At 39.0% G+C, this 23,721-nt stretch overlaps 1 protein-coding gene across 9 annotated transcripts in view; it reads left to right on the plus strand.

The window, feature by feature from the left end:
• The window catches only part of MECOM (MDS1 and EVI1 complex locus), a 555,921-nt gene that overhangs the window by 67,429 nt on the left and 464,771 nt on the right, over positions 1-23,721 (plus strand). The window contains exon 2 of one of the 9 annotated variants that reach the window (XM_053221230.1): positions 8,638-8,761. The exons of the other annotated variants lie outside the window; for them this stretch is intronic. The gene's annotated coding sequence lies outside the window, so the exon portion shown is untranslated. The remainder of the gene's footprint in view (positions 1-8,637; positions 8,762-23,721) is intronic. 9 annotated transcript variants of the gene reach the window in all.

Here is a 23,721-nt window from a genome sequence, read left to right on the forward strand (position 1 = left end):
TTGACTAACCCATGATAATAATAATTTCAGTACCTAATACTTATAAAGACGATTATAAACCAGTCACTGTGTGAATTGCTTTCCATACTATACTCTGATGAAGAATATCATTACCTCCCTTTCATGCATGAAGAATCTGCAACTCAGGATCCAGTGGCTAGTTCACGGTGGAGGTAGAATTCAAAGCCATACTTCAGTCTCTGACCTGAGGCTGTTTTGGCTATGCTATTGGAAGATAGTCATTCCACTTATTCCCCACCCCCTCCACACAAATTTTCTTTTGATTCTTGTATGAGATCGAACCTTTTTCATTTGGTTTACTGGCAGATGAGTATTTCTGACAACTTTTTGGATGGTTTTAGAACTTGCTGTTTATTTCACATGGTGGGAATTGTAGCCGAAAAGATGCCATTTCAGATAAAAGTGCATCTAATGCTAATTTAAAATTAGCATCCAGTTTTAAAGTTTATTCAGGATGTTATTTGCTCGTTGGATACTTTTAAACACTTCAATTATTTTCATATTGGTAGCAGGGCAATTAGAACTGGTGAAGGAGAAAAATAAGCTCTTTGTCCCCTAACCAAGCATTTTAATGTTTTTATCCTAGTGAAACCAACCAGGCAACCATAGTTTGAAGTTCCGGAAAAGTTAATACTGGGTGTTTTTCTCTTATTTATGGTTTCCTGCAAGGGCAAGAACTTGGGCAACTCTGGCTAGAGCTGGAAACACCGACGATCTGATGAGTTTGCTACATTTCCAGCCTAAGTTTCTGTAGATATCCTGGCTTTGGAGAAACCCTAGACCACCACCCATGGTTAGTGGGTATTTCTCTACTTAAAATTGCTAGCCTCTCTCGGTATGTCTCCAGGTTTCTTTTAATAACGACAGGCTCTTATTTCATCATTCTGGGATTGGAACTTCAGGGTGTTAAGGGCCTATGTGTAGACAGAGCCTCCTGGGCTGTTTTGCCAACTTCATCAAGAACTGAGAATCAGAGCCCCTGCCAGCCGGTGGGATCATGGTTTGAGCGGGGCAGTTAAGTCACTCAGAGTGGTCAAACGTCTGGGGATCAATCTAAGACTAGTAATGCAGTTTGAAATTGCAGTCTGTGTATTTGCTTATTATATTTTTGGAAAGAAAAAATCCAACCTGATTCTTTAAAGACATCTGGTCTGTGCCCACTCAGATACTGCCTGAATATGGTGGTCATACATTTAGTAGTACAGGCATTGTCCTTTCTGCAGACCATGTGATTCAAAGTTCTCCACGGGTCCTGTGTACAAGGCTAGGCCTGTCTTCATTGGTTTTCCTGAGCAGCTCTCCTTCACCTCCCTGGTGTTGTTGCACAAAGACCCTTTTGTCAGGCAATATTGGACTCTCCTCAAAATCTAAGCACTTTCAGGAAAAGACTTGGAAGTCTATCTTCTCAGTTTCCACACCTCTTTGCCCTCTGCTCTGTCATTTAGTGTGACTGCTTGTTAAGTTCCCCACTTGGCTCCTTATCCAGTTTATTAGTGGATGGGATTATTGCTGTGTCTTTCTAAACCTATGTCGAACATCTCCGAACACATCCCTGTCTTCTGTTTTACTTAATCTTACACTTTGCTGAGATCGAGGTTTTCAGGGATGTTACTTTTCCATGTCAGGCTGAAGTTCAGTGAGATATTTAATCTTTCCTTTACCTTAGCTTGGGGACGTCCTCCCCAGCCCCCGTCTCCCACACAAAACTTTCATTTTCCTGGGAAACATTTTCTTTTTAAACTAGTGTGATTTGATATGCTCTACTTGAATAAGAAAAAATGCTAATGCGTTTGACTAGTCCAATTTATATTCATAAAATACAGTCACAAAAGAAGAGGCATTTCATTAAACTAAGGTGTTTGTAACTATAAGAAATTTATATTGGAAAGTTTCTATTTAATATCAGAATACACTACAGTCATTTACATTTGTTGCCAGGCACAAACACTAATTAATTCTCTTTAACAGTTTTTTTTTGGTTGTAATCTTGGGGGTTTTAATTTTATGTCAAATGGCATTTTAATTGTCTATGTGCTCTAGGGTAATCTACCTCCATCTATTTTGTGCTCTGTACATGGTAATCGGCACAGTGATTCACCGTTTCCCTAATACGTACACTGCGATATAATCACATGTAAATGAAATAGATTTTCTGGCTACACATTTTGGAGATACTTTACTCATTCTGAATTCTGCTGAAAATAGTTTTCAAGGTAGAGATGCAATTATATAGTGGTCTACATGGAGGGACTAAACAAGGATTTCAATTAATAATGCACTCTCAGCCCTGAGAGATATTACATTCTGCTGGATCAAGGGTTATCCATCAATGCCTGTGCTGCGGCTGCCTCTCTGCCCTCCTCTCTCTGTGTTCTGTACATGCACTCATCAGTATGCCCTAGGATGGTAAGCTCTTGGCACAACAGTTTGCATTGAAGGGTTTTTTTTTTTCCTGAGGCCAGTGGCATTGTTTCCAAAGACTAAACTTGCTCGGTTTTCAGAAGGATAATATTGCAGAGTCCTATGTAACATGGTAATGAATTAAAGTATTTGCACCTCCTGAAAAAAAATGGAGAAATTGTCAGTAGTATTTTCCATCCGATTATTAAGTTAGGATGGCTGGAATACCTAACTAATAACACTTTCAATTAACTAGTTTGTCAATTTATCTTGTATTATTTTTCAAAACAACAGAAAAATAGAAACAAAACATTTTTTATGTTCTTCTTATTCTTCTTGGTGAGCTAGTGTCTGATTGAAATGACTGTATGAATAGAAGAGATCTATTTTTGAATTTGGATTTGAAGCTTTTTTTCTTCAACGTGCCAACAGTTATTTAAAATAATGTCTATTTTTTTTAAATATCCCCTCTCTGTTTTTGGCATTTGTGTTTCATATTGAAGAATGGAGTCCCCATGGTATACGTATCCTATAGCCAAGTAACTGCATTTATATTGTTATAAATTTTTGAGGTTGGAATCTCAAGTTTTTAAATTAAATAACTACAGTTAACTGTATTAAGTGTAAGGTTGAATTTGATCAAAAATAAGAAAAGCATTTATGACAACCCCTGTAAATGTTTAAATACTTTAGTTGTGTTTGTGAGCATTAAATTGTATTATAAGAAGCCAGCATTGAGTATACTGGTTCCTCTGGGACACATTTGACTTTTGGGAGATAAAAAAATCTTGCATTAATGAAATTCTGCAAGTTTTTGATTTAGTAGACAATGTTTCCAGTATATGTGAAACAATTTGAAAGTGTATATGTGTATAATTACTTGTAGAAACTGTTTAACTTTAATGGGGCATTTCTTGATCACATAATAGAAAAACTAACGGCTTTAATTAAGATTTATGAAGCATAGAGGTAATATATTCTGCTAAATTAGGTAGCCGTTGGTGGGTAGTGTGCTTTACAGATGAATTTTCTACATATACTTCACTTCGTTGTGCATTTTTTTTTTTTTTGGTTTAGAAATGTAACTTGTAACATTGGAATCCCTATATCCATTAGTAGAAAAAAACGAAGCTTCCTTTAAAGTTTTAATTAATAGCAATAATTTAGTGATGGACAGATACTGGTAAATATTTCTTTAACATTGATTTCAGGTGGTTGCCATATGAGCCTGTCTTGAAGGAAGAAAGAAAATTCACCATTTCATTCAAACAACTGGTTAATTTGAAAACAAGTGCTTAGAAACTGGTAGTAGGACATAAATCAACCACTTTATTTAAAATAAACAATTTTGGCTGAATTAAACTATTCCTCCCCTTTTTCCCCTTGCGCTAATGTTAGAATGTAGATACAATTGTTAAAGCCAGACTGTTATGTTCATTTACGTGCCCTACCTACCCTGCTGTGTTGCCTTGTTCTTTAATATGTTGGTATGATTATCAGTTGATATTTATAGAGAAGCAACTTGGATCCTCAGGATAAGAGTCAATTTTGTCAATACCTGCAGATGGACTGGTGGAGGCAGCTGGGCCTGGGTCTCCTTTGCTAGACAGAAATCCATCTCTTCCTGTTTCCCCAAGGAGGAGGATGCGGTTGGAGAAGGACTGGTAGCAGCTCCCTTTCTGTCAGTGTTCCCTTAGGGCAGTGGCTCTCAAACTCTAGTTTGCGCTAGAATTCCCGGGAAGGCCTGCTAAACCATAGAGTACTGGGCTCCACCCCCAGAGTTTCTGATTCTGTAGGTTCGGCCAAATAATTTACATTTTAAACGAGTTCCCAGGTACTGCTGATACAGTTCCAGGGACAACATTTTTAGAGAAGAGAAGTGGAAATTAGAAGGAAAAGAAGAAGGAGGGGAGAAAGAAAAGGGGGAGGAAGGGGAGGAGGGAGAGGAGAAAGAGAAGGAGAAAGGGAAGGAGAGTAGGGGAAAGGGGGAGGAAGAGGGGGAGGAGAAGGAGGCAGAAGAGAAGGAGGATGGTGGGGAGGAGAGGACAGAAGGCCACAGCTCTAGGTAGATATAAAGAATTGGGACTAGGCCATCTCCAGAAAGCCACATATGATATTTTCCCCTTCAGTTTGAGCAAAGGGCCAGCTATTTTAAAGAGAACAGTGTTTATTTGGCAGAGGGTCTTGAGGTACTCAGGTGAGAAGTGCTTTTTTGAGTATAGAATTAATGAAGAAAATTGGATTCCTTGGCTAAACCTAATGACTTAATGATCAGCTTCCAATTTCTCTTGCTGGCTCCCTGGGGATGAGAATTACAAGTCTCTTAGTATCTGTCTAGCCTTTCCATTCTCAGCTTGGTATAGGACACAACCAATGGTTCTCAAATTGTGCTGTGCAGACACTCAACTGGAGATCCTGGGGGAAATGCAGATTTGTGGGCCTAGCACAGAGAGCCAGAGTAGGTAGCTCTTTGGTGAGCTGAAGAATCTGAATTTTTAGTACTAACGCTAAAGGAGGTTTGCATGCTGGTAGTTGGTGGGCCATAATGAACTACACCAATATGTAGACAATCTACATTTTGCAGGGTATATTTGCCTGGAACCCCAAATGGTTGCTCTGTTGGGAAATTTCCTCCTTCAGCTTTCTTGTCCAGCTGCAATCTCTTTGTGCCCCGGTGGAAATCTTTATGCTGTTTTCCTGTGGAATTTATGATAAAGTTTGATAGTTGCTTCTCAAACCTTATGCCCTGTTTCTACCAAGTTAAATCTTGGAAAAATTAATTTCCCTAAGTCTCATTTCCCCATCGATAGAGTACAGGGTGAGGCTAGAACATTTCTGAGATTTTCCCCCCAGCTTTAACACTCTATGCTGGTCATTTGACAAACACTTAATGACTATAAATAAATAAACAAATATATATATATGTATATATATATAAATATATATATATACATATATATGTCTCCAATGTTTTATACATACATATATATTGTAAGATTTTTATATAAACACATATACCATATTTCATACATATGTACACATACATATTCTATGGTATGTGTACATAAATACATATTATGTACATCTATCTATCGTGCATATAATGAAGCATATGTATATATGTTTTGTGTATGTATATATAACGTGAGACAGAAAGCCTGGGTACAAAGATGAGCAATACTTCACCCCTGCCTTCCAAACAGGAGCCTTCATTTTCACTCCTAGGTAATTCTGATCCTGACATAATAAGGTATGATCAGTGCTCTACAGGAGTTAGCTCAGAAAGCTGTGCGAGTAAGGAGGGAAGGAATTAAATGGACGAGGTAATGTGGAGGTGCAGGGAAAAGATCCACATAATAGTGTTAGTCAACAGACCCCACAAATTCTATGCTTAGGAACATTATGAGATACTTGCATTTTAAAATTACAGTGAAATTTCCAAATAGTAGATTTCTAGAATTAGTGTACATGTAATTGTGGAAAATGTTGGCAGCTGTCTGGTTTTAAGAACCTTGGTTGAGATGGAGGGTGTGCCAAGGAATTCTAAGACATGGGCTTTTAATTCAGCTGAATCGATCTGACTATTACACATGAAGCAACTAGAGAAATTTAACTTCTTAATTCTGTGGGGCTAAGTGGTGAGAAATCTGGAATTTCAGGGCGGTAAGAAGCTAGTGTGCTTGGATGAAGCGACCTGGTAAAGATCAGACCCAGATAGGGCCTGGGGAAGGATTTAGGGGAACTAGAGAGGACAGGGAGAGGGTCACCTCAGAGGAAAGCAGAGAGTCTGGAAGGAGAGAATGGACATCACAGAGTGGGACAGGGCAGGTGGGAGGAAGGAGCGGATTTAGGGGAAAGTACAAGGAAGATAGTGTTGGACACATAAGCTGCAGCCAACCGTTGGATAATGTGAAAGCCAGAGAGGAAGGCCTGGATCCGAGTCGACCTCACGGGTTGTTAGACTTGTGCACAGCCCAGTCCTGAAGCCCAGAGTTTTGCTGGTGAGCTCGCACGTTTCTGTGAACAGCAAACACCCTGGAATTTTTTTTATCCTGTGTTTTGTTTGGGTTTCTAGTGGAGTGTTTGGGAGTTATTTGGGTTTGTTTCTGGCTGGGTGACTCTGGAGTTTGCATTGTGAAGGATGAGGACTAAGAATGGTTGAACGGTAACTGCCAGTTGTTAGTGGAACAAAAGGGTGTGAGTCAAAGTTACTCGGCTTTCTGTTCTTCTGAAAGTGCAAACAGCCACATCACTTCAGTTGCTTGGTTTCTAGAAAGTGAAGGTGGAATGGGCAGAGGCTGGGGAAAAACAACACAATTGGTTTTACAAGAGTATTTGTTATGGACAGTTATTCTCTATACTGTTGTTATGGGTCATCTGCTAGGACATTGAAAGTACTTGTTTTCAGTGGAATTTTCCTTTTAGGAAAGAATTTTATATTGTTGCTGGACAGCATGTTATTTGACCCATGGTTTGAATCTTTGTGTTAAGGAACCTTACATATTATAACAGGTTCCTCTTTTATTTTATTTGTTTTTAGTATGAGATCACCTTCTCAAATCCACACATTGTTGTGTTGGTTCATTCAAGTGAAATAGGCGATTAGCACGGGTTAATGGCTATGTGTCATAATAGTGTGACGTAGCAGAAAGTGTGTAGGCTTTGGACTTGGCTAAATGAGGCCACTTATTCTTCCTTGTTTTATAAATAAGTGGATGTATAACATGGAACAGAAAACCCAAGGAGAAAGAAACCTTCAGTGGTGTTTGCTTAGCAGTGCTCCTGATTTTTTCTGCCCACTTTGTGCATCAGACTCTTGACCCTGCAATGCTTCTGGGCATTTGTCAGTCCACAGGCTGCAGAATACCTCCAGGAGGTTACTATTGGTTTCACGAAGCCAACATTTCCTTGAGTCAGAGAATGACTAAACCTACATCATAAGCTGGAGTAAAATAAGGTTTACTACGCGGTTAATTTAAGCATGATTACATGTAACAAAGCAAAACACGATGTACTAAGTGATTCTGTTATTCATTTCCAGACTCTCCCCACGCGTAAGTGAGAGGGGCTGAGAGGATTGCCACAGTCCTGGCTGGGGGGGGGGGTCCAGTGTTTTCTAGTTCTTAATGAAGTAGCGTCTCATGTCATTCTTGTCTTTTGTCTTTCCGTATGAGGAAGTTGCTATCCTGGCGGTAGACCATTTTGTCAGCATAAAACTCCCCATGTGTGCTTAGGTATTTGCTCAATTTCACGTTGGTTAGGGAATCTCTATCAACCGTAAACCAGATCGTTTTCTCTAGGAAATTCTGCAAAAGTCCTGCTCCTGGTTGTGGTTTTCCTTGCTGTGTTCCGCATCATGCTGTGCTGTGGGGTGGCAGGGATGCATTCTCTTTGGCCCTCTTCCGTGGAAATAGTTACTTACAGATTAGTATCTTAGCTAAAAACAGATCCCTTGTTGGGCAGACACATAAGCACCTTTTTACCTCTGGTTTAAAGTTATGAACTATTCCTTGTGGCTGTCGCAGCTCCATTATTTTAAGGTGCAGTCATTTCATCTCCACAGTCACGTGGCTGGGTGTGGCCTTTTGTAAGCTCGGTTTTTACTTATGACATAGGGGAATAACAAGAAGCACCCTATTGATTTGTGAAGAGCCCGTGAAATAATGCACGTAAAAGTACCTAACACAATGCCTGACATCAGCAGATTGAAAAAAAAACCCATCCCTCATCCCTACATGATAGGCCCGAATCTCAAAGGAAAAGACCCTTGCTAACTTATTCTGACTCCTCGTTTCTCACCTTCTTAACAAATCATTCTCTGAAAACCACCCAGGGAAGGACATTCTGCACTAGCCATCCGCTCCGTGGGAGCAGATTTTGCTAGGGATGCTCAGTCAGTGGCAAGAATGCCATGATTCATCCTAATGGAGAGAAAATAACCCCAAATATTTGTTGTTGTTGCTGTTATTAAACTATTTTAGCTTTCTTATTCATCTCGGTATTTATTCCACTGCCTAAAACAGGCTTCCCAACCTTTCTACTTATTAAACCAATAGATTTTCTTCTAGAAATGTGGCATGATAGAAAGATAAATGGGTAAAAACCGATGCTTACTTAGAGGATTTTTTTTTTTGCCTTTGTTTATATAAAAACAAGCCAAAAACAAACTCTACTTGAGTTTGTTCTTATTCTGTTGTTTATCTGCCTCTGGTCTAGGTATAGAATAAGATGGAAAATGTGGAGATGAACAATTCTGAGTTTAAAGACACTGAGAAGAGATAGTGGTGAATAAAAGAGAAGGTGAAGAGGAAATGCCCAGATTTTAAGCAACCAGGGGCTTGTAAGTAGGCTAAATTTGTGTCTTTGGTGCCAAAACTGTTGCAGCGATTTCAAGGGTAGTCACGGGAGACAGCCTTAGAAACCTTAATTTTTCTTCAGAGATTGTATGTTAATATGGATATGTTAAAAGTAGGTAGATAGATGGATGGATTAAGCAAATAGACGGATAGATTTTTTGGGGGTGGGGTATGTGAATCTGAATTGCAGCATAGTGATGAAGGTGGGAGATAATTTGGTTTAACTAATGCAAGACAGGTCTGGGTAAGCCCAGAGTTCACTACACCGGCTTGCTATTCAGCAATAAATCAGTGAAGGTTGGTAGTGGAGACAGTGGGGAATAGTGCCATATTACATGGCATAAGGTAGAATCATAAAATGCTAGAGCTGAGGGACTGTTAGAGAATGTCTTTTTCCATCCATATCATTTTATGAATGAGGAAGCAGAGGCCCTGCAACGCAGATTTCCCAGGATCGGTAGTGACTGATAAAGTGGAGGGTAGAATCGAGGCCAGCATGGGAGCTTCTTGGTCTTTAGAGAAGTGTAGAGATGTGGGATGGACAAATTTGGCCTATTGCCAATCAGTGAGATTTTTCGGTCATTTCTTATAGATAGGAGTAAGCAGTGCCATTCATCTTTCTAGCTCTCATGGAGTAAAGAAAGCCCTGTCTCAATGGGAAGCTGACAGTCTAGGGTAATATCCAGGGCTTTCTCCTCCATCTGCATTTAATATTGACCAAAAGGGAAAACAGTCAACTAGTTAATAATATGGAGTTTATTTTTTCCCCCCAAACTTGGAGATTTTGCAGGAAGAACAAGGAGGGTCATTTGTATTGGCAACTTCAAATGCTACTGCACAGCTATTTGAGTAGGGTTTATTTTCTGAATTTTCACAGTTGAGAGCACAAGATATGGCATACCTAAAAATCTAGGCATAAAACACTTGTACTTACGCCACTTCCCCCAGTTGGGCATTGTGGTTCTTAAAGAAAGAGAAATGAATGCATGCATTTCATTTACATAAAAGATGCCCAAATTTACTTCTCTGTAGAACATATACTACACTTTTCTACTCTGAGGGTCCAGTGTTTTAAAATTAAAAGAAAAAAAACCTATCATATATAAATATCAAAGAATACCTTCTTTGACTCAATCCTTGCTTGCCAATGTGCCCTTTTATGAGATAGGGTCATTTGTCATGTGGGAAAGCAGGATTAATTAACTGTGGAAAACGTACCTAATATGGAAACTGTGAGTTCTAAAATGTTTCCACATAAAATACAGGAAAAGAAGTATAGATGAGCCTAGAAATCAGTGCGACTTTTTTTTTTTTCTACAGAGGGCTTAAAAAAAAAATCTCTCCGTCACACAAATCAAACAGCCTATTATACACACAGTCTTCCCATATGTCTGACACAGAAACAAGCAAGGAATGTGCTTCATTTCCACATAAATTGTGTGGTTTTGAAATTCAGTTCTCTTCACCCCTGAACTCTGGTGAACATGTCACTTATGTGCCTAACGGGATGGCAGAACTTTTAATGGGAGGAATCATGAAAGGGGAGAGCCACATAATTTTGTAGCTCATGAAAGAATAAAAACAAAACAAAATAAAAATCTCCCACAAAATCTCTATGGAAAAATGAAACAAACAAACAAACAAACAAACAACAACAACATGCCAAAAGGAATTGCCGAAGAAAGGTATATAAGCCACTGCAGCCTTGGGGAAGGCATTATCTATGAGCAGTGAGTCACCCTATGTTTTTATGTTGCTATTTACTCTGCTGTTTGATGAAATGAGTGCTTATGTTGAAAACCGCCATATTATACAGAAGATAGAGCAACTGCTTCAAAGATGAAAGATACTCAGCACATTTAGGTGTCCTTATGTAATTTTATTTTGCTGAATATATATAAAGATCCTTTTCTATTCATGTGTAACTTTTTTCCTGGTTTCTGCAACTCCAATAAAACTGATAGAGAGCAACAATTTGAATTGTGCCAATTAAATTAACAAATTAATTTGGAAATGCTATGGGTCTTTTATTTATCCCTGGCTGCTTCTGGAACTGGACTTTAAGGCCAGTATTTAATTTTGGTGAAAGGGATTAATTTAAATGTGATATTTTTTCCTGGTAGGTGAATAATAGGACTCGGTAAACAAATAGCGAAGTGAATTTTTCAAAGAGAAAGGACAAGGAGATGGAGCAGAAAGGCTTTGTTCCATGAAGCCGTAAGCTACGATGGTATGCAATGTAATTCTTTGCAACCAGATTGATAAAGTCTCCAAGTGGCATTAGAAGCTGTATCTGGGGGCACCTGGGTGGCTCAGTCAGCTGAGCATCTGACTTTGGCTCAGGCTATGATCTCATGACTTGTGAGTTCAAGTCCCGCATCAGGCTCTGTGCTGTCAGTGCAGAGCCTGCTTGGGCTCTTCTGTCCCCCTCTCTCTCTGCCCCTCCCCCCCCTTGCATTCTCTCCCTCAAAACTAAATAAATCTTTTAAAAACAAAAGATGTATCTGTTGTCCTTACATTTTCCTCCTCAATATTTTATGGGCTCTAGAGTTGGGCCTTTGTATGTTTCCAGCACAGGATATTAAAAAGTTAAAAATGAGATTCAACAAGCATTTGGATCTCTTCTCCTGTCTCTTTTTGTTCTGCAAGGTGTCAAATAACTGGTTTGACTGATTTTCCCAACCTCATTGCACTTGCTGATTGTCTGAATTGACCAATTCAACAGGTGATTGTGTGTGAATGTGTGTCCGTGTGTGGGTTTCCATGTGATAACAAGCCACAATCTCTCTGGCAGAATCCATGCTGCATTTAACAGTGTCAAGAAAGTCTGTACTACTATTTTCCCAGTATGTACTGTTTTAGGTAAGAGAAGCGATTTTTCAGAAAGCTTTGGGCAATTCCAGGTTTTTTGGGGGTACACATTGCTGAATTAAAATACAGGATGGTCATTGCTCTGCTCTAGGAAGTATTGGACAGTGAAAGCATTGTTAAGTGCCTGACAAAAAATAAATGCTCAATAAATATGGGTCTCAGACTGTGGACTGCCGATTCCACCTTTTATTCGTTGTGAAACTTTGGGCAATTAATTATCTAACCTCTTTTTGCCCCAGTTTCCATATGTGTAAAGGAAGGGATAATAATTGCACTTATGTTACAAGGTTACTGGGAAAGTTAAATGAGATAATATGTAAAAGGCGCTTAGAACAAGAACTATCATATAGCGTTCAATAAATTTTACCACTGCCACTGCTCCAACTTCTTCTGCCACTTCTGCAGCAATGCTGATGACTGTTGGTGCTCAGTAAATGGGGAGCCGTTTTTAAAATCCAGGGTACAGAGAGTGTGGTCAGATCTTACTGCTTTAATAACTGAATAAACTGAGTAATTTCACTTAATGTATCTGGTCAGATTGAGCCTTGGTGTGCTATAGACATAGAGATCTAGAAAACAGGTAAACAAATAGAACTCAGCTTCCTGCCTGGTTGAGAGAAGAATCTAAATTGAAATGATATGTTCTTCAGGGATCTTACGAGGCAAATGCTTTTTTTTTTTTTTGGAGATCTAGTGAAACACAAGATCTAGTGAAACAGTGAATTGACAAATGGTAAGTTAAAACTTTCTTGCAAATATGCTCTTCTTCAAGCCAGATTTTATTAGCCTGAGACTTAATAATATCAGTGTTCACCTACTCCTTAAGGAGGGTTGTGAAAATTAATGCCAGTAAAGAGTTTCCAGAGGTACAATAGCCATGCAAAATAGTATTGTTATTTACATTACATTGCAAATCTGCGCCCAAGGCTATAAATAAATTATGCTAACCAGATGGAAAACTAATTTTTGGCATTGGATGCTTAAAATATAAGGGTATGAGAACAATAAAAGGAGAAATTCAGATACACAGTATGGCTTACAATGTTAAAATTTTTAAGAATAAATAGTATATTTACAAAATTCTGTGGTTTTTCACAATGTCTTCCTCCTGGGGATCAAATATTCTCACTCCTATTTTACTGGCAGAGAAATGGACAGAGCACTGTAGCTTTGAGACTACTTACTGATTTAGATAAATATTTGGAAATTTTTGAAATGAAAATATAAAAAAGTAGGACTTGAAGTAATTATTCTGTGTGGGACTATTGGTTTTACTTAAACATTTTCTCTCTTCTGAAACACGATGGTGAAATTTGTTTGTTGTACATGTTCTTACATAGGAATATAATAGGGAGAGGGAGGACAAAAAAAAGTTAGAATTAGTGTGGGTTTGCATACAAGGATACAGAACCACCTGAGAATGTTCTTAGCATTTTTTTTTCTCTTTGGGTGAATTAAAAAAAAAACAACAACTGGTATTCCTAAACTGCACTCAACAAAGATATTGAATATCAGCAATTCATTTAACTAAGTACTGACCATATATCAGAAACTATTCTAGGTGTTGTGGATTTATTAGTGAACAAAGCAGATAAAACTTCCTGTTCTCATGAGATCTCACTCTCAGAAAGGGTTGGGTTTGGATGATATTCAAAATAGTTAACCTCTGGAGCCTAGGCACCAAACCAGTCAGACAGGACACTGGCAGGTGCAACTTTACGGTGACTGTAGGTCTGATAGTAACACCTGGCTCTCAGCCCTGGTGTCAGGGACTCTGAGTAGGGGGTCGGGGGCTAGGGAGGGGAAACTAAAATGAATATATATGTCTCTTGCCTTCAAGAAGCTTATGGTTTGATAAAGGAAACGAACCATGTACACACATAAGTAAAATACAAAATAGAACTTCAACAAGCTTTTGTTTTTATGGAATTATTTTCTGTGGGGTTTTGGAGAAATTAAATGCTAGACTTATATTCCATCATCATCTGCTTCCATCCTTAAGTCTTCAATTCAACACTATTCCATTACCTACTCCATTCCCATGCATTAAACTTCAGGGGTAATGACATCAATCTCTGCGATAATAGAATCATACATTTGGTAATGATTCAGTATTTGGCCTCCAGGCAGGTAAAGACACAAACTGTAGAAGACAGATGGTCATTGCTCCCATTTTTAAAAAGATTTCTAAGTCTTCTAACCCATAACCTCTATTGGCCATCTATTCCAATATTTAATAACATTCTTGTATTTATTACTGTCAAGAAGATTTAAAAAATTTTTGGTCCATTTTCCCATTTCCTCTTACTCGATAATCCATGGAAATGAGGATAACCAGTCAGCATCACTGTAAGATCCTTTCACACTTGGTTCTTTATCCCTTTCTGGGGGTAAAAGCTAGAATTGCTTTTGTCTTTTCCTCTTAGGATCTATTTTTCATTCTGTTAGTGCTTCTTACTGTTCATTTCAGTTCATTTTCATTCTTTAGAATGTAAATACAATGTGGGGCTGTGTGGAGTACTTCACATGGTTCTTAGCATTACTGACTTTAAGAGAAAGAGTGACTTCTCACTTGCTAATGTTTTGCCAGTTGTTAAATCCCACTTCCTTTAGAAATGGACAGCAGCTTACCAGTAGTATCTGCAAATTCAACAGGAAGTGTGCTCAAGTCCCTAAACTTCTTTTTGAGCTGTCTCAGGTTTCCCTAAACTTCCTTTCATTTTCTTCAATCTGACTCTATTAAACTTCATCTTTTGTTCTCAGAAGCCAACTCTTCAATTTTTTTGTAGTCTATGCTAAAGTTCATTGTTGTCTTTCAATGTTAGCTTTGCTTTCTAGAATAAGAATATCTTCTGCATCTTTATTCTAGCAACCAATAACAAAATGTGCTTATGGGCTCAGGATCCTCATTAATATTATATTAAAGATGTTAAACGATATTAAAGTGAATATAATTTAACTTACTGACCTCCTAAGCATGAATCCATAGAGTAAATGCATATATATCTAGAATAATTTGGTTTGGGGTGACCAGAATTTGGCCAATTCTAATGACCGGAAAGTAACCATAATTGGTCAATTTTTTAAGAATTAGGCTACAGTAAACTATTTGTCAAAAAATTTGATTTTTAAAGTATTTGCTAATATTGAATATTATCAAGTGACAACTATGGGCCTTAGTTCTCAGTTTGTGCATCTTTAGAAGGAATAAATACAGGAGATAGGGCTGATATGTACTGATCTAAGATGTGTGGAGATCTGAAATATGATGGTCGATTTGAAAAAGAGAGAGAGAGAGGGAGAGAATATGTGTCAGTTGTCAGTTGTTTGGATTTCAGGTTTTGGGGAGTAGAACATACAAGTGCAATGAGGTTAGTTTGTGGAATTATGTGTGTGTTCTATTCCTGCATGTTCAGCAGTAGGATTGTTTTCGATTGCTTTATGGAGAAACAGAAGGTGAGAAATCGTTTCTTGAAGGGCAGACACAAGAAAGAGTATTTCTACTCCTACTTCATTCATTCATTCATTTATTCATTCTGTCATTCATTCATTCAGGGCACTCATGGAATGCGAGCTACTTTGCTGGTACTTTATAAGACATAATCTTTTAATCTTCCACTTTGTGATTAAAGAAACTGAGGCTCAATGAGATTAATAAAATTTCCCAAGGTTGCAGAGCAACCAGAGCTGGTTCACTTCCAAGCTTGTGTGTATGCTTTTCTCTGTGCCAAACAACGTTTCTTTTATTCATTTGTTCTCTCGCTGCACGTGCGTATATCTGTAAATCATTTGTATTTCTTTTTATTTAAGTTTAGGGACATGTGATATTTAATTTTGTCATATACACCAGGTGAGCAAAATGACACCCCAAATAGATGTGCTGAAACTGACAAATCATAAAGAAAATCCCAAGTGTTTAAATCACGAATGACAAGCCACACAGGAGGAAGGCTCTAGAAGGAACTTGTGCAATGTGCCTCCTCGTGGCTGCTGCCTCTGCTACAGCTGATCGAATGGTGACGGGGTTTCACTGAAAGCTTCTCCACGATGGAGGGAATTTTGAGCTACAGGAGAAAGAATAACCATCGGGGACTTAGGCCGGGTGACACAGAGTCCCCCGAGGGTGTGAAGCCCAGAATGTTGTCTGGTGGATGCTTAGCACTCTGTAAAGATAAATGGCGTACAGTTTTATAGGATAAACTGAACTAGAAATGGCAGCTTTTTCTTTCAGGCTTCTGTCTTTCAAAGCTTCCTTCCGTTCCCCATTTCCCTATGACCCTCACTCTGCGTTCATATTTCTATTCTCCCCCTTTCACTGTTTGTTTCCTGCTCTTTCTCCTCTTTACATTTTTGAACGTAAATTCATGTTGCCTTCTTTTCTGTTTTGATCTTGTTTTGTCTCTTCTTTTTTGTCCCCCTTCCCTGGTTGCCCCTCCCCCTTTCTTCCATTTCTTCTCTGCTTACGCCCAGTTGATATTCCCTGCAAAGAGCTGTCTGGGTCCCTTGACCTCACAAGAAGCTCTCTGACGAAACGCTTAAGAAAAACAAGGTATTATGTATTATCCTACACATTCTGCAATCGCCCTAGCAATTTAGTAACTACAGTCCAATTTAAACCAGGCCTCAAGGCAACAAAAATTGCACCAAATGCCAACTAATTTACCAAACTTAGAGAAGGAATATTTGGGAGTCTCTTGCCTTCAAGCCATCTGATTCGTATTATTGACTCATTTAGAAAACAGAAAGTGAACAGAGACAAGTTTTTAAGGAGTTTGGTTTCATGCAAATGACTTGCAATTGCAGCCCATTATTTTTATACCACGACTTCATTAGTCATATCCCTGTCAGACCTGTGACCAGTGTCAAATGTTTTCAAAAAGCACACCAGGACAAGCATGGAACTCATCAGCCCATGTCAAAGGTCGCTCTCATTAAGGAGTCAAAATGAAAACTTTCAGTGTCCCTAACACATCACATAGCTCTCCCTGGTGCTCCCGCCCCCCACTCCTGAAACCCAGGGCCGGCTAAGCACCTCCAGCTCCCCAGACATTCAAATAAGATCAAGATGACAGGGCAAGAAAATGAATAGGGTTCTTACTCGGCTGGACTTCATAATCTGGTACTGATTGAAACAACCAGAAAGCTGTTTGCCAGGTCTTATAGCACCATTTCCTGAGGTTAAACATAACATCTCAAAATGAAGCAATTAGGGATTTCTCTAAAACAGAAGTCTTCAGTAATTAAAAAGGGGGAAAATGGGGCAGAAAGAAAGAAAGAAGAAAATAAAGACTATCAGAGTAGGTGCTGATTAGGTCCATTAGGTAGGGTTTGATGTGGAGGCAATTTGCTTTTTTTTTTTTTTTTTCTCCACCTGGGAGGTCAACTTTTGATTATGGAAGCAGTGGGTGAAAAGGAGTTATCTGTAACAGTGCTGGGAGATGAATTTTAAGGAATTTGAGGCCCAGAGATCATAAGAATAAAACCGTCTTTCCTGAGACTCATTTTCATAATATGAGAATAACAGTGATTTGGTGCTGCTTTTGTATTTTATTTTGAATCACTACTGCTTTTCTGAAGAACTGTCCGCTAAGTGAGGATAACCACTGTGCTGTCACACTATGTGGGATTTCCAAAGGGGTCTGGGTTTTTTCCCTCCCCTCTCGGAATTCTCTTTAGGTGTTGGATTTGGGTTCCCAGAAGTCTTAAAACGTGGGTCACATCCTGCACCGCCATGTTTGGCTGGCTACAGTAGCTTTAACATCGACAAACAGATATTTCCAACGTCATGTGGGGTGAATGTCACGGAAGTCTCTAGATGTCAATATGACATTTTGCAAAAACCAAACAAAACAAAACACAATTTAACAATAGGAAATGTCAACATGTGATGACTCTATATTGATTTCTAGAGAACACACAATCTGCTCTTAAATTTAGAAGTCATTTGGGACAACTTGATCTAATTCTGCGGTAATGTCTGTGACTTTCACTCTGCTTACTTACTCACTAACTTAATTAATTACTCACACTTGAACGAGAGTTTCTCCTGGCCTTTCCAGGAAAATAGGTGCCATGCAAAAGCGTTTCGTTTTGTACTTGCTTTCCATAATCTTTGGTTGTAAATCTTGGGCCCACCTTTGATCAGTTTGATGCAGGGGTACTTTCAGGGTAATGGGAGATGAACATTATATTTCATGTGTTTATCTGTAGATATTTGATAGATAGATACCTTCAGGGTGAGCTGAAGGAAAAAGGAACAAGATGGTGAGTGGTCTACAAAACACATCTCTGGATTTTATGATGTGACAGCAGCGGTCTTATGTTTGCAGCTCAAATAAAAATATACACGTCCCAAACCGGAAGCATGGTTTTAAGCCACCACATTGACTCTAAAGTCCATTCATCAATTTATGTGCCACAAAGTGTAAGCAAAGATTTCTACTAATAAAGTGGCAAGCCTCCCACGCGGAGTGAGGATAGTGCCAGACATTGCCTATAAAATGGGATTCTGATGCTGGACTCCAGTTTAATATCCTTGTGGGTCACTTGCAAGCCTGTAAGTTGCTCACTGTGGGCTCTGTGCCCAGGGCTTGGCAGAGAAGGACACTCCAAATTAATAATTGGGGTGTGGGGATTTTTGTGGAAGCCCCTGTTGAGTTGCAGAAGCTGGATATAAAAGGTGAGATGAGATGGTTCTGTTGTGTAAACACGCACTCACATTTTGGGTGGCATTGCTGTTGTGCCTGTCGAGCCGAATCTTCGCCTCCTACTCTTCAGACTGCTGTTTGCAGATCAGCTGATTTGGGACTTCGCTGAACCTCACCTGTGGATAGCAGTGGACTATCATGTAAAGTCAGAGGATCCCTAACATTTTTATTTGGGCCCTGCCAGGAAGAATTTAAGGGCTCTCGTTCATGAAAGGGCTGCTTTGTGCTTTTTTGTCTCTTTGGGAAGTTAACAATAATGGTTTACCCTTTTGGTTACTGGACTCAGCCCTTCACCTGTGGCCTCTCGGTTTCCCAACAGTGAAGCATCGTATCCTTGCTGTGAGTCTGTGATTGGTGCCCTTGGCCTAGGGGCTCCCTCTCACCGCTTCAGGAAGCAGGAGGGCTGGAGAGATAGTGCTGGAGCTTTCTTTCACAGCCCCAGCTCCCTAACTCTAATCACCTTCTGCTGTGGGAAAGAGATGAGATGAGGCCTAAAAACAGATCATTGTCCGCCTCCTAGATTAATGCAGAGAAAGCGGTATTGTCTGTTGAATGGATAAATCTTCCTGCTGTCACTCAAAACCTAAATTCAACGCTACTTCATTTCTAAGAGGCTTATCTTCCTTGAATAGACCCTTGCAGCTCAAGTAAGAGGCGATGTAATGAAGCGTGTTTTTTTCTTAAGTGAGAAAACCTGCTGCAAAGAAGAGAGAAGACTGTGCAGCTGTTCTAAAGGGGCTCTGCAGACTCTCGAGAGACTTGTCATTTATCTGGTCTTGCATGACATCAAATGATAGAAGATCAAGTTCAAAATCTGCCAGAGCAGCTCAAAAGGCCTTCTTCATCTGTTAATTAAATAATGGTTATTAACATACAATGTTGTGCAGCTGGGACTCGTATCCAACATTACAGGAAAAATATGGCCGGAGCTTTCAACACTTCCCCTCCAGTCTGTGTTTAGTAGGGGGCAAACATCTTGGGAAACAGCAATGGTTTTACCCAAATCTGAAGTTAATATTGATGCCGTGATATGTGATTAAGTGAAAACGCAACCAGACAGGTGGGTATCAGGCAGATGGGTGCGGAGATGGTTGAAGAGATCACTGAGATCATTGTACTCTTTTATGTGAGCTCGTAATTAATTCAGCGGTCCCCACAATGTGGGTTTACTGACTTCTTCTGGGAAGTTAAATACATGCAATACACACATACAATTACTATAAATAATTGCTTATTTACTTTGGTCTAACTCAGGCTACTGTATTACGCTGAAGTTTAATTTGAACTTTGGAATAGATGTCAAGATTTTCATCGCTGCAATAAATTTTACTGGATAAGGATAATTTTAGCAGCATTTCATCATCCCCAGTCTTGAGTTTGTGGGTACAGGTTACAAAATTACATTTAAATATGTCTTGCTTTATTAGTCTGTGTGTAATTAAAAGGCACCACTTTTAAGCTTAGAGCTACAAAAAGAAGGCCATATCCCTCTAGAAAATAAGTGGTTGGGAAAGGTGTGAAAGCCTAAGAAAATTTCTGTGCTCCATAGTAATTTCCTCAAGTATCTTGAGTTGTATCACTGAAGTCATTCTGATGAGTTTTTAATTTTCACTGGGTGACTGAGCTTCAAGAAAATACTGACAGTAAGGTCATTTAAAAAATTCGTACTTTGTGATTTCAAGTTCATATTGTGTATTTTTAAATTTTAAAAAAGCAATTATTATATACTTGTTAACAGGCAAGTCTTGTAGTTTAGAATGCCCTTAATTTATGGCAGTTAATTGTCTAAGCCCTTGATATTTATGACAATAAAATCAATATTAGAAAACAATAATCCTCCTTTCTTTGTACCCAGCATAGGCTCTGATTGTTCTCACTTATACCGAAGCTTTGATTATTCATCCTAATTTGACTAAGGAATGCATTATCTATTGATGTTGACTGATAATCCCCCAAACTGAATCTAGTCATTAACTTTGACTTTTTCTGCAACTAAAACTATCATTTGCGTGGGAAGCAACAGGTCCTATTACCTGATGTGATGTTTACTTCTTCTGTCTTCTCTGAGACCTCTGTAGAAATAGCAAGCAGAAAAATTTCCATTACAGAATGGGGAGGAAGTGGAAAGTACAGGGAAAATATACAAATTAGTCCATGTATTGTTGAGAGTTGCAGAGATTTCAACGAAGATTATGAATCCATAAATTGAACCCTCAGTTGCCTTCTGTGAACTTCTAAGCACTGTCTCATTGTTCAGTCATTCATAACACCTCCAAAGGGCCTAACACTACGGGTTTTGTCTTTTGTGAACCCTCAGCCCATCTGTCTGCAGTTCAGTGAAGGTGAGCCATGGAAAAGCGAACTTTGTGGAGTCTTTCTTAGCTAGTTGTCTTGTAGATTCCCTTAAGTTCATGATGGATTGAAGGGAGTTAGTTGGATGGCTAGTGTAAATCTGTTTTTACTAATAGAAAAGCATCTTGCAGCACATGGTTTATTCATGGAGTAACATTGTCTTTTTACCCAAAAAGCAGCACATTATCTGTTTCTCAGTGCTAGGACTTTAATGAGATTATAGCTTTTGAAGTACTTACTATGTACTGGGCACTGTGCTAAGCTTTTTCTCTACATGGACTCATTTTAGCCCCACGATAAGTCTGTGAAATAAATTACCATTATTTTTCTCGTATCTTGTTAACAGATGAGGGACCTGAGGCACAGAAATAGTAATTAACTTGCTTAGAGGTACACAGCTAACAATTGGTAGAACCAGAATTCAAACCCGCAAAATCTGGCTCCAGAGTTCATGCTTTCAACCCTACACGAAAGCATGACTAAAGAAGCTTTAATAAGTGAAGTTGAGACCCTCAGCCCCTCTTTCTTGACCAAGCTAATGCTGTGTCTGCACATGTTCAATTGGTTATTTGATATTATGTTAACTCCAAACTCCCAAGATTGTGGATGGCATTTATCATTCTTCAACTCTGCGTGTGTGTGTGTGTGTGTGTGTGTGTGTGTGTGTGTGTGTTAGATGCAACTCTAGGAAAGTTGACAGTGGTTTCTGAGCATGGACTGTGGGTGAAATACTTAACCTTTCTGAGTTTCAGTAAAGTAAATAACTGCGTACCCAACTGTTACACTGAGAAATGCATTTTAAACGCCTACCACGGTGCTTGATCCAGAGTATACCTATGTATTGGAGATGATGCAGAGGGTTGAGGTTTAACCTGATAGTTAAGTAATTAATGCTTTGCCATTAGAGAATTCATTGTTTGTTGTAGAACATTACAAAGTCGAGGAAGGCCACGTTTAATCGTAAAGTATGCATAACCTCCCTTACTCTGAGTGAAAATTCGAATACCTTTTTTTTGATATGTCGTGCTGTACCAAGACTGCTCTGGGACCTGGGGTGCATTTCATCTTGAACCATGAATTGCAAAGATTTTTATTGTCTTCTGTCACAAACACAGCGTCCTTTTATTGTGTTTTTTGATGCGTTAAATATGTTTTTATGGCCCCCTATGTCTACTGTGCCTAGCATACTGTTGGTACTTAATAAACGTTAAATAATAATAATATATGTGCATATGAGATTTGTGGAAAGAAATGACATACTGTTTTAGGGACTGGAGATTGTTCTTCTGGTGCCCGGGGAAAACATACAGATGAGCATATTACTGGGAATAGATTAGAAGGAGCCATCAATAGCGATGTCATCTCCCTAAAATATGATGTGGCTCTGTCAGCACAAATCATAAACCCCATCTCCTTCCTTACATCACTGTGGAAGTCTAATGTAGAAAGTCGAATTTCTGGATTAATAGAAGTGGGTATACAGGCACCTTAGAATTTTGCAAATTAACGAATGACGCCATCTTTTCTTGCCCATCAGTAAATTTGTACAGTTTACAGGGAAATGCCAGAGCTGGACGGTTTCTTTTTAACTCTTTAGAGAACCTATCTAAGGAGGTGTTAGGGATGTTTTGCTTTATTTCCCAGGACAAGAATATTCCCAGATGCCGTCTTTTCAGGGACTGTTTCTCTCTTAACCGATATCTTTGTCAGTAAGGAGACACCTGCATCCGCACACTTCCACCAAGCTGAACTACACGCCATTTCACCAGATCCCTTCCTTTTTGAGCTGGATGTAGCCCAGAGTATCAGGTTTCCACGTTGTGCCAAAAATCCTTCCAAGTCCAGCGCAGAGGTGTTTGTGTAAGATAAAAATGGGACAATGTGGCATCCCAGACGGCTCATCTGTTTACATGTGTCATTTGGCTCTGCCCTGATATTAGCTCATTAGCAAAGAAGGCAGGAAGACGTGTAATCAAGACTTTATGATTCATCACGTCTGTTCCTCTTTTGGGTACAATGTTGGTTTTCTCTGCCAGTCCTCCAAGAGTCTGTTTTTTTTTTTTTTCTTCAGTCTCTCAGGGAAGTGTTTAAATGTATTCAATACACCCTCCCCAGGACATACCTTCCCTGCTGAAAGATGAATGGGTTAGATTTAGAAAGTGAGTTACTGCTTTTAGTTGTTCTTTAAAATTTTTTTTTTTTTTTGCTTTCAGAAAACATTTTGATGGAGCCAATATTAAGGTGAAGCTTTCCTACGGGCTGTGAGAACGAGGGTCTTTAATGTTTTTTTATGTTCAAAGGTTCTTTTTGGGAGGCTTTTGTGAGGACGTAAATTACGGGTAGCAACAGGTATATTTTTCCCTGAGTACAAACGCCAAGTGTAAGTTTTTCGCAAGTTAAAAAGGATCTGTTCTTTTATTTTTGACCTTGATTTTTTCGTGATATTCTGCATTGCCCCTGCTTTGGTTGCATTATTCCCTGACCCATCCAATTACCATTTCTATCAGCGCTTCGGAAAGATTATGCTTTTTGGGTGTTCTGTAGATGTCTTTCCAGTGGCTTCACTTGATGAATGTGACAAGTTTTGTGTTTTCTCCCTCCCCTCATTGAATTGAAAAGTTTTTTTGATAAATACAGGCCAATAAGTGCCCAAAGGCAGTGTTTCAATGGCTGCTAAGTCTTTCAAGGTTAGGACTTAACCTCCGTTCTCCCTAATTCAACTCCAACCTTCAGTCTGAAGCCAATCAAGAATATCAGATGATACTTAAACAATGACGGACTTCTGATATTCAGGTACTGCCTCTGTTCAATAGGATTGCAAATTCTTTGTGTGAAGAAAGTCGGTTTTGCTCTAAAGTACTGTCACAAAAAGTGAAATTACCATTTGCTTGGAATGATGCCATTCATCATTGTCAGAACACTAAGCATTGTAAGTAGCTAGGCCTCTCCAAATTAATGCCTTGTTTTGCATCGGCTAAATTTCCCAAATCCTCGAGGATGGGTCATACAAAACT

This window comes from Acinonyx jubatus, chromosome C2, assembly GCF_027475565.1.
Source record: "Acinonyx jubatus isolate Ajub_Pintada_27869175 chromosome C2, VMU_Ajub_asm_v1.0, whole genome shotgun sequence".
Classification (NCBI taxonomy): domain Eukaryota; kingdom Metazoa; phylum Chordata; class Mammalia; order Carnivora; family Felidae; genus Acinonyx; species Acinonyx jubatus.